Source organism: Eulemur rufifrons, chromosome 2 (genome assembly GCF_041146395.1).
Source record: "Eulemur rufifrons isolate Redbay chromosome 2, OSU_ERuf_1, whole genome shotgun sequence".
Taxonomy (NCBI): Eukaryota; Metazoa; Chordata; class Mammalia; order Primates; family Lemuridae; genus Eulemur; species Eulemur rufifrons.
In genome coordinates this window covers 17583708-17599455 of record NC_090984.1, presented here as the reverse complement: position 1 = coordinate 17599455, position 15748 = coordinate 17583708, and the positions used below count along the sequence as shown (strand labels likewise).

Here is a 15748-nt window from a genome sequence, read left to right as displayed (position 1 = left end):
CTTGGTCCCTGGAGGCTGGAGGGCAGAAACTGGCACTCGGTCAGGTAGTTCCCCGGCCTTGGGTGGTCTGTGTCTCAGATCCCCCTGCGGATCTACATCTCCCCCTTCCAGGCCCAGCGGTAGCTCACGCTGGTAATCCCAGCACAATGGGAGGCCAGGGGGGGAGGATCACTGGAGGGCAGGAATTTGAGACCAGCCTGGGCAACATAGCAAGACCCCATCTCTAAAAAAAAAAAAAAATTTAAAAATTAGCCAGGAATGGCGGTGCACACCTGTGGTCCCAGCTACTCAGAAGCCTGAGGGAGGAGGATCGCTTGAGCCCAGGAGTTGGAGGCTGCAGTGAGCTGTGATTACGCCACCGTATTCTAGCTTGGACAACAGAAGGAGACATTATATCTTAAAAGAAAAAATTTATAAATACATAAATCTCCCCCTTCCTTTTTAAAAAAGGTGGAAGAGCTGTGTGCAACACTCTAGGCCAGCTTATGCTTGTTTCAGTTTCCAACACTGGGATCCGGGCCAAGCCCCTCTCCCAACACATTTGGGACCAGCGGGACACATATGTCTCAAATCAGAAGGGAAATGTTTCTCCGAGATGTTCTTCAGCGTTTGCGGCCAAGACAGATAAGACGATGGGATTCTGAGGCCCCAAAACCATCTCAAGGAGCATAGCCTGTGTTGGGTGGGGTGGAAAGTAAGTTTAAACCGTGATTCGAAGATCGAAGACCAAGTTCTCGGGACAGAGGATGGAGCATGCCAGTGTCGGTATCGTGGGGAGGCCGGAGTTCCCACGGCGGGTTGTGGCCTCAGAGGCCCTGGCAGGTGGACAAAGGCTACCCGGGCAGGAGCTCATGGTTAATGTCACCAGTGGTGCGTCTCGAGGGTATCACGCGCCCCTGGCAGGGTGTAACCAAAAGGGCCCCTTGACTCTGTGCGTCTTCCTGAAACCCGGAACCCCGGTCTGACCGTGAGAAACACATCAGACAACCCCAGGCTGGAGGACGGTCTGCAAGGTGGCCGGCCAGTCCTCCTCGGGCCCGCCCAGGTCACGAGAGACCAGGAACGTCTGAGACACTGTCACCATGGACTGTCGTGGGATCCTAGATGGGTCCCCGAGGCAGAAAAAGGACATTAAGGGGAAAACGAATGAAATCTGAATAAAGTGTGGAGCTTGGTTCATAAAAATGTCCCCACATTAACTTCTCAGCATGACAAATGCACCAGGGCACCCTACGACGTTAACATGCAGGGAAGCGGGAGGAGGGCTTGACGGGACCTCTCTACACTCTCTCTGCAACTTTGCTAGAAATCTAAAATTATTCCAAAGCAAAAAATTTCTTTAAAAAATCAGGCCTTAGAGCTCAGTCCGGTATCTCTGTCAGAGACGACGTGCAGGCCAAGGGTGTCCTGTTCTGTTCCAGGGGCGAGGCTGCTCCGATCAACGGAGTGACAGTTATGAACATGACCTTACCGTAGGACCCATTTCCCAGCTGGGAAAACGCAGGCTGAGTGCAGACACAGAACCCAGACCAGAAGTGAGAGTTCTGGAATCCTGGTTCCCTGCCCTCATGTGCCCCAAACCTACAAACACGTGTCTGAGTTTTGCAACATGCAAACCGGCAGCCTTGGTTTTCTTTGCCCAGACTGAGCGCCTTCTGGAACCCAGAGAGACAGAGACAGAGACAGAAAAAAGCAGAGGAGACAGAGAGAGAGAGAGGTACAAGAAAAAACAGCCAAGCAATCCACAAAGTTCCACGGAGCCCCATGTCCTCCCATCTCCTCTTGCCTTTGGAGCATCGAAAATTCAAGTTGAAAACAACTGTACATTTTCATAAGCTGCAATCTGCAAAGAGAAAACCCCAAAATCATAAAAGCCAAACCACCATTTCTCTCCCCTGCCTCAAATATTTTTACATCGGCCTCCACTGCTAAGTGCTAACGGTTTGTCAGTTCTCAGCCTCGAGAGAATGGCGGGTCTGAGTTCAGCTGGTGTTGAAAGAGAAAACTGTCCAAACTGTCCTCTGCTCCCAAGCAGACAAAAGGAAACATTTGTTTTCACTTAAAGCCGTCACCGTTTTCAAATTTCACTATGGAAAATTTTGCCAGGCTAATTGCCAGGATTAAAATCATCATTCTTAAAAAACACCCACCCCATGACGTTAAAGTTGTTAATTTGACTAAGAGTTTGAATAACCATTGCTTCACCTGTTGCTGTTTTGATTTTACTTTATATACTTTTTTATGGTTTAGTATGATAGTTATAAGCTCAAGACATTTTACACAGTTTTGTGTTTGTACATTGTTGTTTTTTTTTTTAAGAGACAAGGTCTCACTCTGTCTCCCAGGCTGGAGTGCAGTGGTGCAATCATAGCTCACTGCAGCCTCCAACTCTTGGGCTCAAGTGATCGTCCTGCCTCAGCCTCCCAAAGTGCTGGGATTACAGGTGTGAGCCACCGCACCTAGCCTGTTTGTACATCTTTAAGTAACATAATAAAGATCATCTCAATTGAAAAATGTGATATATTTTTGAGCTACCAAATGTCACAGTTGATCAAATCTAAGAACCCATTATTTCTAAGCTGTACTGTTACATTTGGTGACACTAAAGGAAATATTTGTCAATTAAAAACAAATACATAAATAAGATAAAATAAGTTAAAAATAAAAACAATGTCAAAAAAATAAAAGAAATAAATAAAACAGAATGCCAATCATACTATATATGGTGTAATGCTATGGGGGAAAAAAATCATTCTATACATTTGTTCCAAAATCATTAAACCCTGCTCGTAAATGAGATAAAAGCTCCTCACAAGATTGTATTTGGGACAAGTTCTCTGAAGTTGACTATTAGGGTTCTACCAACACAGAGGCCTAAATGAAGTGATAAAAGCTAAACTATGAACTCCCGAGGGCAAGTCCCACCATAACCATTAACTCGTGAAACCTCCGGGCTTCAATTTTGTCACCTGTAAAGCACTCAAGCCAACGGGGCCAACAAACTTTTCCTGGACAAGGCCAGATCATCACTGCTTTGGGCTTTGCGGCACAGTCTCTATGGCCACTACTCGACTGCACCATTGTAGCAGAATGCATGAAGCTGTGTGCCAATAAAACTTTATTTCCAGAAACTGAGATCTGCACACCATATAATTTTAATGTGTCATGATCTTTTTTCCTTACCATTTAAAGATATGTGTCCTGGCGCCATGGCTCAGGCCTGTAATCCCAGCACTCTAGGAGGCCAAGGCAGGAGGATCACTTGAGGTCAGGAGTTCAAGACCAGCCTGACAAAGAGGGAGATCCCATCTCTACTAAAAATAGAAAAAATTAGCCGGGTGTAGTGGTGCAGGCTTATAGTCCCAGCTACTTGGGAGGCTGAGGCAGAAGGATCGCTTGAGCCCAGGAGGTTGAGGCTGCAGTGAGCTGTGATGACACCATTGCACTCTAGCCCAGGCAACAAAGCAAGACTCTGTCTCAAAAAAAAAAGTAAATAAAAATAATAATTAAAATAAAAATGTAATAACCACCTTAGCCCACGGGTCACATATAAAAACAGGCTGTGCGTCGGGGTGGCCCAGGGGCCGTGGTTTGCCGACCCCAGGACCAGACAATCTCCAGGGCCCTTGGTGAACTGATGTTCTGAGATTCTCTGATTCTAAATCCACATAAGTTTCTCAGCCCATGGGCTCAGTTCCGCCAGAACAAAGCTGCATGTTCCCTTGTGTTGACCTACACTCTGCCTCCAAAATAGCATCGATGTGCTTTTTATATTTAATGCACTGTAAATCTTTCAACCCTCATTTTAGCAAGCAATAAGTAGACTGGCTTTTTTCCCCTTTGGAAAGTCTTGACAAGTACTTTCTTGGCGTCCGGCACCATCCCTCAGCAAAGCAAACAGTTGAGTAGTTCCAAAAACGACCACTGCCGTGTCCAAATGTGAAGATGCGCGCACACGCCTTCAGACATGTTATTTTCTCCTGAGACTTTCCCTGTTTACTTCCCAGACCTGCGCTTCCAGCACGGCTGCCGCTGGCCTCAGGTGCCACCGAGCGCCTGAGATGTGGCTCCTCCACACTGAGATGGGCTCTGGGTGCAAAACACACACCTGACTTCCAAGACTTAGCAGGAAAGGAAGAATGGAAAAAAGCTTGTTCATGCTTTCTTTACATTGAACGACATGCTGGCATAATATTTTGGCACCCTCGGAGGCCGAGGCAGGAGGATCACTTGAGGCCAGGAGTTTGAGACCAGCCTGAGCAAGAGCGAGACCCCATCTCTACTAAAAATAGAAAAATTAGCGGGACATGATGGCACATGCCTGTAGTCCCAGCTACTTGGGAGGCTGAGGCAGGAGGATCACTTGAGTCCAGGAGTTGGAGGCTGCAGTAAGCTGTGATCGTGCCACTGCACTCCAGCCTGGGTGACAGAGCAAGACCCTGTCTGCAAAGCAAAAAAATATTTTGGATCTATGGAGTTAAGAAGAATGCATCATTAATATCAGTTTCACCTATTTTTGTTTTTTTTTTTTTTTGAGACAGAGTCTCACTCTGTTGCCCAGGCTAGAGTGAGTGCCGTGGCGTTAGCCTAGCTCACAGCAACCTCAAACTCCTGAGCTCAAGCAATCCTCCTGTCTCAGCCTCCCGAGTAGCTGGGACTACAGGCATGCACCACCATGCCCAGCTAATTTTTTCTATATATATATTTTTAGCTGTCCATATAATTTCTTTCTATTTTTTTTAGTAGAGATGGGGTCTCGCTCTTGCTCAGGCTGGTCTCGAACTCCTGAGCTCAAACGATCCGCCCACCTCGGCCTCCCAGAGTGCTGGGATTACAGGCGTGAGCCACCGCGCCCGGCCTTATTTTTGTTTTTTGAATATGGCCAGCAGAATGTTTAAAATTATCTGTGAAGCTCCTGGTTGTGTTTCTACTGGACTATTTATCAGAATGGGTAACACAGAAGATAATTCATATAAAACGCTGTAGTATACAAAGATACGTCCTTCCCAATAGGCATTCAAGGTTACTATGTTGGTCTTATCTCTTTGCCCATAAAAACAAAATATCAGGGAGGGAGAGGGATGAATACTAAGAGCACAGAGGATTTTTAGGGCAGTGAAATTATTCTTGTTTTGTTTTGCTTTTTTAAGAGACCAGGTCTTGCTCTGTCACCCAGGCTGGAGTGCCGTGGCGTCATCACAGCTCACTGCAGCCTCCAACTCTTGGGCTCAAGCGATTGTCCTGCCTCAGCCTCCCAGGTAACTGGGACTACAGGCACCACCATACCCAGCTGATTTTTCTATATTTTTAGTAGACACGGGGTCTCGCTCTCCCTCAGGCTGGTCTCGAACTCTTGACCTCAATTGATCCTCCCACCTCAGCCTCCCGCGTTGCTGGGATTACAGGTGTGAGCCACGGCGCCCAGCAATTCTGCAGCATACTCCAATGGTAGACACATGTCATTGCATATTTGTCCAAACCCATAGAATGTTCAACACCAAGAGTGAACCCCAATGTCAACTGTGCACTCGGGGTGACAAGGATATGTCACTGTAGGTTCACGGGCGGAGACTGTACCAAACATCCCACTCTGCTGCTGGAGGCTGACAGTGGGGGAGGCTGCGGTTTGGGAGGAGCAGGTGCATATGGGAACTCTCTGTACGAACCACTCAACTTTGCTGCGAACCGAAAACAGCTCGAAAAATAAGGTCTATTAAAAACCCAGACATATCTTTTTATTTAATGCAATCACTGAATCAGAAAATCCCATTAGAAATAGTTTAGTCCAGTGGCTCTCAACTAGGGGTGACTCTGCCCACAGGGGACACTGGGCGATGTCTGAGGACATTTGTGGTTGTCATGACTGGGGGGTGCTCCTGGCATGGAGCAGGTAGAAGCAGGGACAAGAGCAAGAGCGAGACCCCATCTCTACAAAAAAATAGAAAAATTGACCAGGTGTGGTGTTGCGAACCTGTAGTCCCAGCTACTCGGGAGACTGAGGCGGGAGGATCGCTTGAGCCCAGGAATTGGAGGCTGCAGTGAGCTGCGATGATGCCACCATATTCCAGCCTGGGCAACAGAGCAAGACCCAGCGTTTTAAAAAACAAAACAACACAAAAGAGGCCGGACGCGGTGGCTCACGCCTGTAATCCTAGCACTCTGGGAGGCCGAGGCGGGTGGATCGCTCGAGGTCAGGAGTTCGAGACCAGCCTGAGCAAGAGCAAGACCCCTGTCTCTACTAAAAATAGAAAGAAAGTATATGGACAACTAAAATATATATATACAAAAAATTAGCCGGGCATGGTGGCGCATGCCTGTAGTCCCAGCTACTCGGGAGGCTGAGACAGGAGGATCGCTTGAGCCCAGGAGTTTGAGGTTGCTGTGAGCTAGGCTGAAGCCACAGCACTCACTCTAGCCCGGGCAACAGAGTGAGACTCTGTCTCAAAAAAAAAAAAAACAAAAAAAAAAAACACAAAAGAATAATTTCACCCACCCAGAGAGTGATCTTGCCCCAGTGTTCAAGTCCAAGGGACCCTGGTTTATTCAAAGCCCAGCATTTTAACAGCAATCCTGCTAATATTTATAGAGCGTTTTAAAATTCCCACCACATCCTTCCGTGTGCTGCACATCACCAGAGGAGGACATGGTGGGCAGTTTTCAGGGGGCCCCTGGGGGCACCCAGTTCTCCATTTTGTGTGCAGTGCGGCGCGGTTTAGTTTCCGTGTTGTTGGGAAAGGCAGAAGGAGGAGGGAGAAGTAGGAAGGGGGCTCAGCACCCGGACCACAGTCTGGGGAAATCCTGAATCTCACCACACACAGGGGACCAACTGCTTTCTAGGTGTTAGGGGGTGCGCTGTGCCCCCGAAAAAGATCTGTCCACAACCTAACCCCCTATACACGGGAATGGAACTTTATTTGGAAATAGGGTCTTTGAAGATGTAACAAGTTAAGATGGGGTCACCCTGGAGTAGGGTGGGCCCCGATCCTGTGACAGGTGTCCTCGTAAGAGGACGGATAGACACACACACACACACACACACACACACACACACAGGGAGACTGCTGTGTGACGACAGAGGCAGAGATTAGGGCGATGTGGCCACAAGCCAAGGGGTGCCTGGGACCCCCGGGGATCTGGGGGAGGCAGGAAGGCTCCTCCCCGAGGCTCTGGAGGGAGCAGCCCTGCCACCCCTTCATCTCAGGCATCTGGCCTCCAGGACTGCAAGAGAGTACATTCCTTTTGTTTCAGCCACCCAGTTTGTGATCATCGGTGACGGCAGCCCCAGGAACCTCGTGCAATTCGTCGAAGACAAGGCCTGCAAGGGCCGGGCCTTAGCTGTGGGCCAAGGATGGCCCCAGCCCACAGGGACTCGGCATGTCACCGGTGTCCAGGCTGAGCACTACATGAAGGAAGAGACCCAGCCGCCTCTGTGCACACACGGAGATGGGGTGCTCTTCTCCCACGTGTTCAGCTCAAAGCTTCCTTTTGGCCTCTTCTCTGGACCTTCCTGGCCACAGACCTCACCCACCTCCTCACCTCCCCACCCCTGGGAGACTTCTTACTGTGCCTGCGGGGGTGAAGCTCACTCACAGAGTACCCAGGCTGAGCCCCTCTTCCTGCCACCCCCAGGGACCCTGCCTCCCGGTGCCAAGGCAGGCAGCAGGGCTCAGGCACCTCCGACCCTGGCTGCCACCTCCACGCCCCCTGCACCAGCACACAGGCGGCTCATTCACGTGGTGCTCCCAAGGCCTGGCACAAGTTCTGAGGCTTAAAATAGGCACACAACGGGCCTTTGTTGGACAGAGGAAGGAAGGAAGGAACGTTTCAGACAAAGGAGACAGCAACGGCGGCGTCCAGGAAACCCGGGGGGCAGCGGGGAGCTGGAGGGGTTGATGGGGTGTGGGGGCCTCAGAAGGGTCAGGTTGGGCCAGCACGAGGAGGGCCACGGAGGCCACATGAGGACCTGCGATTCCGGTGGGGACGATGAGCTGGTGGAGGTGGCAGGGAAGTCACCATCTGATTGGCAATGTAGGGAGCTTACTGGGGCCTTGCAGGGTCCACCCAGTGGAGTGACAGAGATGGGAATCTGCTCTTAGCTCAAGGGAGAATGTTGGGGTGGGAAAGAAAGCAGACAGAATTGAGGCAAAAACACCCCTTGATGAACACCCCAAGCTTCAGTCTAGTGGGCCACCTGTGCCCAGGAAAAGCCATTAACATAGCAGCTCTATGCTTCAACACCAAAGGTGGACATACCCAAATCCCATCCGCAAATGAATGGACACACACAATGTGGTCCATCCACACGATGGAATATCACTCAGCCAGGAAAAGGGACAAGGCTCTGACACAGGTCACAGCGTGGATGGACCCTGAGGACATCATGCTCAGTGAGAGACGCCAGACACAGAAGGACACACAGTGTGTGACTCCATTTATATGAAATGTCCAGAACAGGCAGATCCACAGAGACAGGACATGCATTCGTGGGTGCCAGGGGCTGAAGAGGGGGAGGGGGGTGACTGCTGATGGGGACGAAGAATCTTATTGGGGTGGTGGAAAGTTCTAAAAGGCGTTTATGGGGATGATTACACAACTCGATAAACTTAATAAAAAAAACTAAATGGTAGGCTTAAAAGAGTTGAATTTTATATGTAAATTATAGCCTTCACTTAAAACAACAAAAAGCAAAAAGACTTTCCTCTCTGCAAGTCTCTCGGGAAGAACCAGCAACCGTTTCTGGGTGAGTCTTGGAGTGGCCCACAAGCCCACCAGTGGCAAGACCAGGTGGGAGGTGAGGACCACACGGGGACATGGAGAGAAGGTGGCCCGCCCACGCCACAGGACAGGCGAGAAGAAGGACGGGTGTGACATGCTGGGGGCCAGTGTGCCACGGAGAACAAGTCACCCCATCTCCTGGGCTCTCACCTCAGGTCTGCAGCGCCAGGTCTCCTGGGTGACACAGACCATGAACGCTCTTCTCTAACCCTTAACGGACACAAGCCAGGCCAACGGGTGCAGCAGCAAGAGGCAGTGACAAGTGAGGTCGACAAATGTCAAAATGAACATCGCTGCTCAGAGGGAGGCGCCGTGACACGGCCAAGGACATGGCCACATTGCACAAGTCCACTGTGAAAGGACACAAGCGTGTGGCAGAGCCGAGACAAACCTTCCCGAGGACAGAAACCCAGCTCGGGCAGTCACCCCCAGGGCTGCCCATGTCATTTGAGACACAGCAGCCCGCAGGGAACGAGAAAGCTGCGCCACCCTGATCCATCGCACAACTGGGGTAGTAACCAGCCTCTCCGGAAAGCACCAGAAAGTTCCAAAGCCACAGAGGCCAGGCACGACCTTTTTGGAAGAAATCACGCCAGATCTTCAAAACTACGAATGACTTAGTTAATATGATTTTAAAGGCCATCCCTGTCTGCAGATGCAAATGAGAAAAATCTGCAGTAACACCTTGAATGGGGAAAAAAAGGGAGTTTTTCACACTGAGACAGGGTGGACGAGAAAAACGCCTCCATTCGGTAAACACAACGCCGCATTGTCTGCATGTGAGGACGGTTCGTGTTTACTTGCCTTTCCCTCCCACGGCAGGGCCCCAGGGTTTATTAAGTAAGAAACAAGAACAGAAAATAATGGCATCGGTCAAAGCATATGTTCTCAATAAAGCTCCTCTGTGGACCAGGACTCACCTGAGGAATTCATTCAAGCCACTGTCAGGACCTCACACTTGACGTTAAAACCAAGGAAGCAACTCACAAACTCGCCACCTTCCCGTGCCTGTGACTGGGAAGTGCATCCCATATTCAAAATCCATTTCAAGTGATCAAAAGACACAAAAGCCCCACCCAGAAATAAGTCAGCATTTCCAAAATTCTTTAAAAGGAGTGATTTTTTTCTTCTCTCCTCTCAAAACAAGAGCACTAAGTGATTTAAAGGACAATCCCTCGTTCGGAATGGCCATGGTTTCTAAGGCTCAAAGGTGAGAGGAGTGTCTTTAAATGAGAAAATAAATCAGTTTTGCCTATAACAATGGTTTTCAACTGGAGTGACTCTGCCCCTACAGGACACTGGGCGATGGCTGGGGACATCTGTGGCTGTCACAACTGATGGGTGCTCCTGGTGTGGGGTAGGTAGAAGCCAGGGACGCTGCTCAGCACCCTGCGGTGCCCCAGACACCCTCACCCCAGAAAACAACCCAGCCCCAGTGTCCACAGTGCCGGGGCGGGGGGGGGGGGGGGGGGGGTGCAGAGAAACCTGAATGCATCACATAAAGTCAAACTGTAAAGCTCATAAATTTAAAGAGCATAAAATTGGGCGTGGATGGTTCCTTATGGGGCAAACATCGGAATGGTTCCTGAGAGGGGACACCTAGGTCCCAACGACTCAGGCAACCTTCTCTCAAGAACATGGACTTGTCCCTTGACAAGCCTTCAGAAGCTCCTGGTGCCAGTTCCAGATAGATTCTACTTCCTTTTGAGTTTTCTGCTCACTTTTACTAATATGGAGACTTTTTTTTTTTTTTTTTGTAGATTGTCTTTTAAAGCTCCTAGGGTGACCCTTATGTGCACCCCAATGATTAGAGTTAAGTATCAACTGCTTTCTTTCCTCGCCTTTAGGCCAACCCAGTCATTCTACTCCCCCACCACCACCCCAGCACCCCAAGAAAAACTCCATTTAGAACATTATCCTCGATGCTTCATGAACCTTCAGGGCGTGCCAGGAAGTTGTATTTGGGGCAGGGATTCCCCCGTCGGATGTTGCAAGGACCCTACGAGGCACATGCTACTGTATTTATGATTCCCGCTTTTCCGGGGGGCAAACGACATCTCTGAGAGGTGACACTGCCAAGTTGGCAGCTCGAGGCAACCCATCTCCCTGAGCCCCTCGACGTTCCATCTTGGCGAGCCCAGACCGCAGCCCCCTACGGGCGTGAGTGTGTGAACCCGGCACTTGCCTCACCAACACCTAGCAACAGTTTCAAGACTCCTCCCTGGGGACCTGCTGCTTTTCTGCTGTCAAGCCTGTCTTCCACCGCCCACCTGCCAGCCCCTAGCAACCCCCGCTACCCAGGAAAAATAAAGTGCCTCCCACGCCCCTCAATATCATCGTCCCAAAAACTCCCACTTCAGTTCCTGAAAAATTCAGTCACCAACATGAGCCTTTCTGCTTCCTAAGACATCTCCTTTGCACCCTATATCCTAGAAATAGACCTCGGAAAGTATTTTGAACTCCCATCTCCTGCTGCTGCCTGCTCCCCGGGGACTTCTGCCCGGTGTCCTTTTCTGTGAAAAATGATTAGTCCCCCAAAAAAGTACAGGGGGTGATTCCAAATTCCTTATAACTGATTCCTACCTGAAACCCCCCCATTACCTCCTGAATAGTCAACCTCTAGCAAGACACCTGCCCCTGGGGTCTCTTGGCCCTTACCCTACACCTTTCTCACCACCCCGCCCTAATGTCCTCCACCCACCCCATGCACTTCAAGCTCTCCATTTCTCCCCATATCCCTGGGACCCCTTCTGGGACAAGCCTGACCCTGCCTCCATCCCCCAGCCCCTCCCTGGCCAGCCCCTGACTTTGTCCCTCTGGCCCTTCCCCAGACAACCCTAACCACAAGGTCCCTCCATGCCCCTTCTCAACAAACTATACCCCTCTGTCCCCTCCCCAGCTAAGCCCAGCCCCTAACTCTGTCTGCAGCCCCCTCCCCAGAGGAACACACTTCCAACTCCATCCCCGACCCCCTCCCTGGCTACCCACGACTCTCAACTCCACTCCGAAGTCCCTCCTCAAATAACCTCCACCCTCCACTCAACCCCAGCCCTCTCCCCAGCTAACTCAGACCTCCAACTCCACTCTCAAACCCCTCCCCAGCTAACCTCGACTTACAACTGCAGCCCCCTCCCCAGCTAACCTAGGCCCCCAAGTTCAGCCCCCTCCCCAGCTAACCTCAGCCCCCAAGTCCAGCCCCCTCCCCAGCTAACCTCAACTACAACTGCAGCCTCCTCCCCAGCTAACCTCAGCCCCCAAGTCCAGCCCCCTCCGCAGCTAACCTCAACTACAACTGCAGCCCCCTCCCCAGCTAACCTCAGTCCCCAAGTTCAGCCCCCTCCCCAGCTAACCTCAGTCCCCAAGTTCAGCCCCCTCCCCAGCTAACCTGGACCCCAACTCCAGTCCCCTCCCCAGCTAACCTGGACCCCAACTCCAGCCCCCTCCCCAGCTAACCTCGGCCCCCAAGTCTAGCCCCCTCCGTAGCTAACCTGGGCCCCCAACTCCAGCCTCCTCCCCAGCTAACCTCAACTACAACTGCAGCCCCCTCCCCAGCTAACCTCAGCCCCCAAGTTCAGCCTCCTCCCCAGCTAACCTGGGCCCCTAACTCCAGCCCCCTCCCCAGCTAACCTGGCCCGCAGCTCCAGCCCCAGCCCCCTCCTCAGCTGACCCCCGACCCCCAACTCATCCGCAGAGTCGGAGCCGTCCCAGCCCCCTCCCCGGGCCGCTGGCGCTGCCCTCAGACCCCGGCTGCGCTTCCCGGCCGGGATCGCGGCGTCCTTACCTGCGATCGGGCCCCGCGGCCGCCTCAGCCCCGCCGCGCAGCCGAACCCGCCGCCCCGGCCCGCGAGCGCTCGCTCCCCTCCAGGGGGCGGGGCCGGCGCGCGGGGGGGCGGGCCCTGGCGTTCCGGCGCGACCAATCACGGGCCCAGGCAGCGGGAGGCCAGCGCCGGGGGCGGGGCGAGGGGCAGGCAGCGGGGTAGGCTGCGCCCAGGAGAGCGGGGCGGGGCTCCGCGTGCGGGCGGGGCCGGAGGGCGGAGCGCTGAGTGGCACCGCCGCGGACCACTCGCGAGCCGGAGAGCGTACAGCAGGGGGCGGGGCAATGCTAATATGCAAATCAGCACGCTGCGGGGGACTCGGGGGCGGGGCGAGGAGCGGCTTTCCTGGGGCGACTTCATGACGTCAAGGAGGCGCGAGGCGCTTTGCAAGTTCCAATCCCGGGCATGGGCGCAGCGGATTCGAATTCCGGATCCTAACTCCGGGGGCTCATTTTCGAAGGAAGAATGTCAGTAACAATAAGAGCGACGCCGCTTTCTTGAACACTTCATGAGCTCCCTCTCGTGGAACCCTCTGCATAAAGCAGGGAGGCGAGATAATGATGAACCGCATTTTACAGAGGTGGAAACTGAGTCTCAGGGAGGTGAAACCCAGGGTCATTTGCCTAAGCCCATCTCGTAATTGCCAGGGTTTCCCAATTTCCTAACTCATGGGCCTGGATTTCAAAATGCAGATTCCTGGGCCCCCACCCAGATGTAATGAACCAGAATCTTGCAGGGAACTGGACCCTGGAATCTGCATTTTTGGCAAGCTTGCCTGGTGATGTTGGGAAACATTTGGTTTGTCTCCAAAACCAGCAAGGGGTCCCGAAAGGGAGCCGTTCCTATGTGGGAGGATGCAGCCACAATATTGTGTGAACTCAGGGACTTTAGCCAACACTGACACTTGGTGCCCGCCACCACCGCCTGGGCCCTGTGATGGGGCTGCTGGCCTCCCGGCTCTGCTCCCCCAGGGCTCCTGTCATCCCTGCAGGAAACTCCCTGCTCATCTCAGGCTCCAGCGGCTTCCCCTGCAGCGCACAGAGAAACCAGGGTACCCGGGCGGCAGCTCCCTTTTCCTATCTGCCCACCCCCGGCTCCCCCCAGCCCACATCCCCCAAGAGGAACGACTGTCTAAATAGGGGTTGCAAACTGGTGGCTTCTCCATGCTAGATGTGTCCAAAAAAAAATCCTTTAAAATTTTTAAATCTGTTGCCAATGTTTTTAAATCAGGATGGTTTGCAAAAAAAAAAAAAAAAAAAAATCCAGATTTCCAGGCGCTCTTAGGAAATCAGAAAGTCTAGAGATTTCCTGCAGCAACTGGGTGAAAATCAGCTGAGTGTGCTTCACTCAGCACGTCACTACTTGGCCCCAAAGGAAAATCAGGGCTGGGACAAGGGTGAGACCAGTGACGCATGTGTCTCAGATCCAAAATGTATTTTTTTAATTTTAGTATTTTAACTGACAAACAAAAACTGTTTATGGTGTACAACGTGATGTTTTGAAATATGTATACATTGGGGAATGGCAAAATCTGCAATTCAAATCCAACATTCAAATCCAAATTTTAAATAGAGGCAAAAACAAAAAACTCAAGTCGCCATCAAGATAAATACGATGTTCAGACAGTATTTTAAAAATTCAGAATAAATGCACAAATAATCCATGATGAACGAAACACCAGCATTTTTTAAAAAGACGAGATCTGATTGATGCTGCGCTTGTACGACTCACCTCGCTCACTCCCCACAGCCTACTCAGATCCTGTCTTTATTTAAAATGTTGATATTTGGTTCATCATGGCTTCCTTTGCATTAAACCTTGCATTAAAATAGCATGTAGCTTGATGACTGCAGTTTTGGGAACCTATATTCCTAGTGGCTGGCATAGTAGTTAGTACACAGTAGGAGCTCAATTAGTTCCTGGCAACTGGAAGGATGAAGGAAGGAACCTGGTGGGGTGAGTTTAAGACTGAAAAACAGGGAAATCATGGGGGTGAAACTGTCACCAAGCGACGTTGATAAAAATGATCTGAGAATGACGTGGACACGTTCAACCTTGCTCCGCACCCGAAGCCCCCTTGGGTCATCCTCTGGGAGTGACTGACACATCATGGGAGCTTTGCATAGCAGAGCCTCTAAAATCACAGTATCTGCTTCACCCAGGATAGCAGGTGATCTGAGATCAGCGCCATGTGACAAAAGCAAAGATATGGAACCCACTGGGCTTCCCCCATCTTCCCACCTGCCACGGAGGACAGGCCCTAACCACTGCCCTACTCTTCCTCCTAGGATCCTGGCAAGCCGGACTCCAACCATGCATTTCCATTATACAGATGGGGAAACCGAGGCCCCGCAGGCTCCTCCCTGTGTAAGATGGGAGTGCCTGCCCGGTCTCCTCAACTGGCTTCAACAGGTATGTGCAGTGCACATGCGACGGGGCCCTCTGGGTCTCTTGTGGGAACCACAAGGGGAAATGCTGACATGTTCCCATAATGCTCCCACTGTCCTTGTCATTAAAGTCCAAACTCTTCCCACAGCCCACCGGGTGCTGTCTGATGCTGGCTGACTGTCCTGACTTCACTGGCCACCATCCCTTCCTCCCTCCATGCCTGCCCCAGGGCCTTTGCACATGCGGCCCCCCCCCCCATGTTCATCTCAGATCCTCTCAGGCCTGGTCTCTCCCCTGCCTTCCCAGGTCAGCTCATATGTCACCTCCTGAGCCAGAGTGGCTTTCCTGGACACCTGGACCGCCACCCCTGCATCCCTTTTGCGGCGCAGGCTCATCTTCTTCCCACGTAGTAGTGCGCCTCTGAAGTGGACTGATCCAGTTCTTCTCGGGACAGCATCTCCCCCAAGAGGCAGAGATTCTGGGGTTTGTGTTGGTCACTGCCATGCCCCCAGCATCCAGGACAGGGCCAGGCACACAGTGGTGCCTACTACGTACTGGATGAACGAATGAATGAATGAAGGTACAGTGAGCCCATGAATAAATGAATGAATGGTGGCTCAGGTCTTCCTCCCACTCTGCCCCCGAATGAGGCCTTACCTCCTCTGCTGAGACCCCTGGCCCAGCCTGCCCTGGGTGGGTGGGTAGGATGGTATCTGGGTGGTGGATGGGACGTGTGCAGAGCGAATGGCGAAACTGAGGCCCGTGAGGGC

At 51.8% G+C, this 15748-nt stretch overlaps 1 protein-coding gene across 1 annotated transcript in view; it reads right to left on the bottom strand.

The window, feature by feature from the left end:
* The window catches only part of GNG7 (G protein subunit gamma 7), a 124540-nt gene extending 111948 nt beyond the window's left edge, over positions 1 to 12592 (bottom strand). The window contains exon 1 of the mRNA XM_069497821.1: positions 12557 to 12592. The gene's annotated coding sequence lies outside the window, so the exon portion shown is untranslated. The remainder of the gene's footprint in view (positions 1 to 12556) is intronic.
* Between the last annotated feature and the right edge of the window lie 3156 nt (positions 12593 to 15748).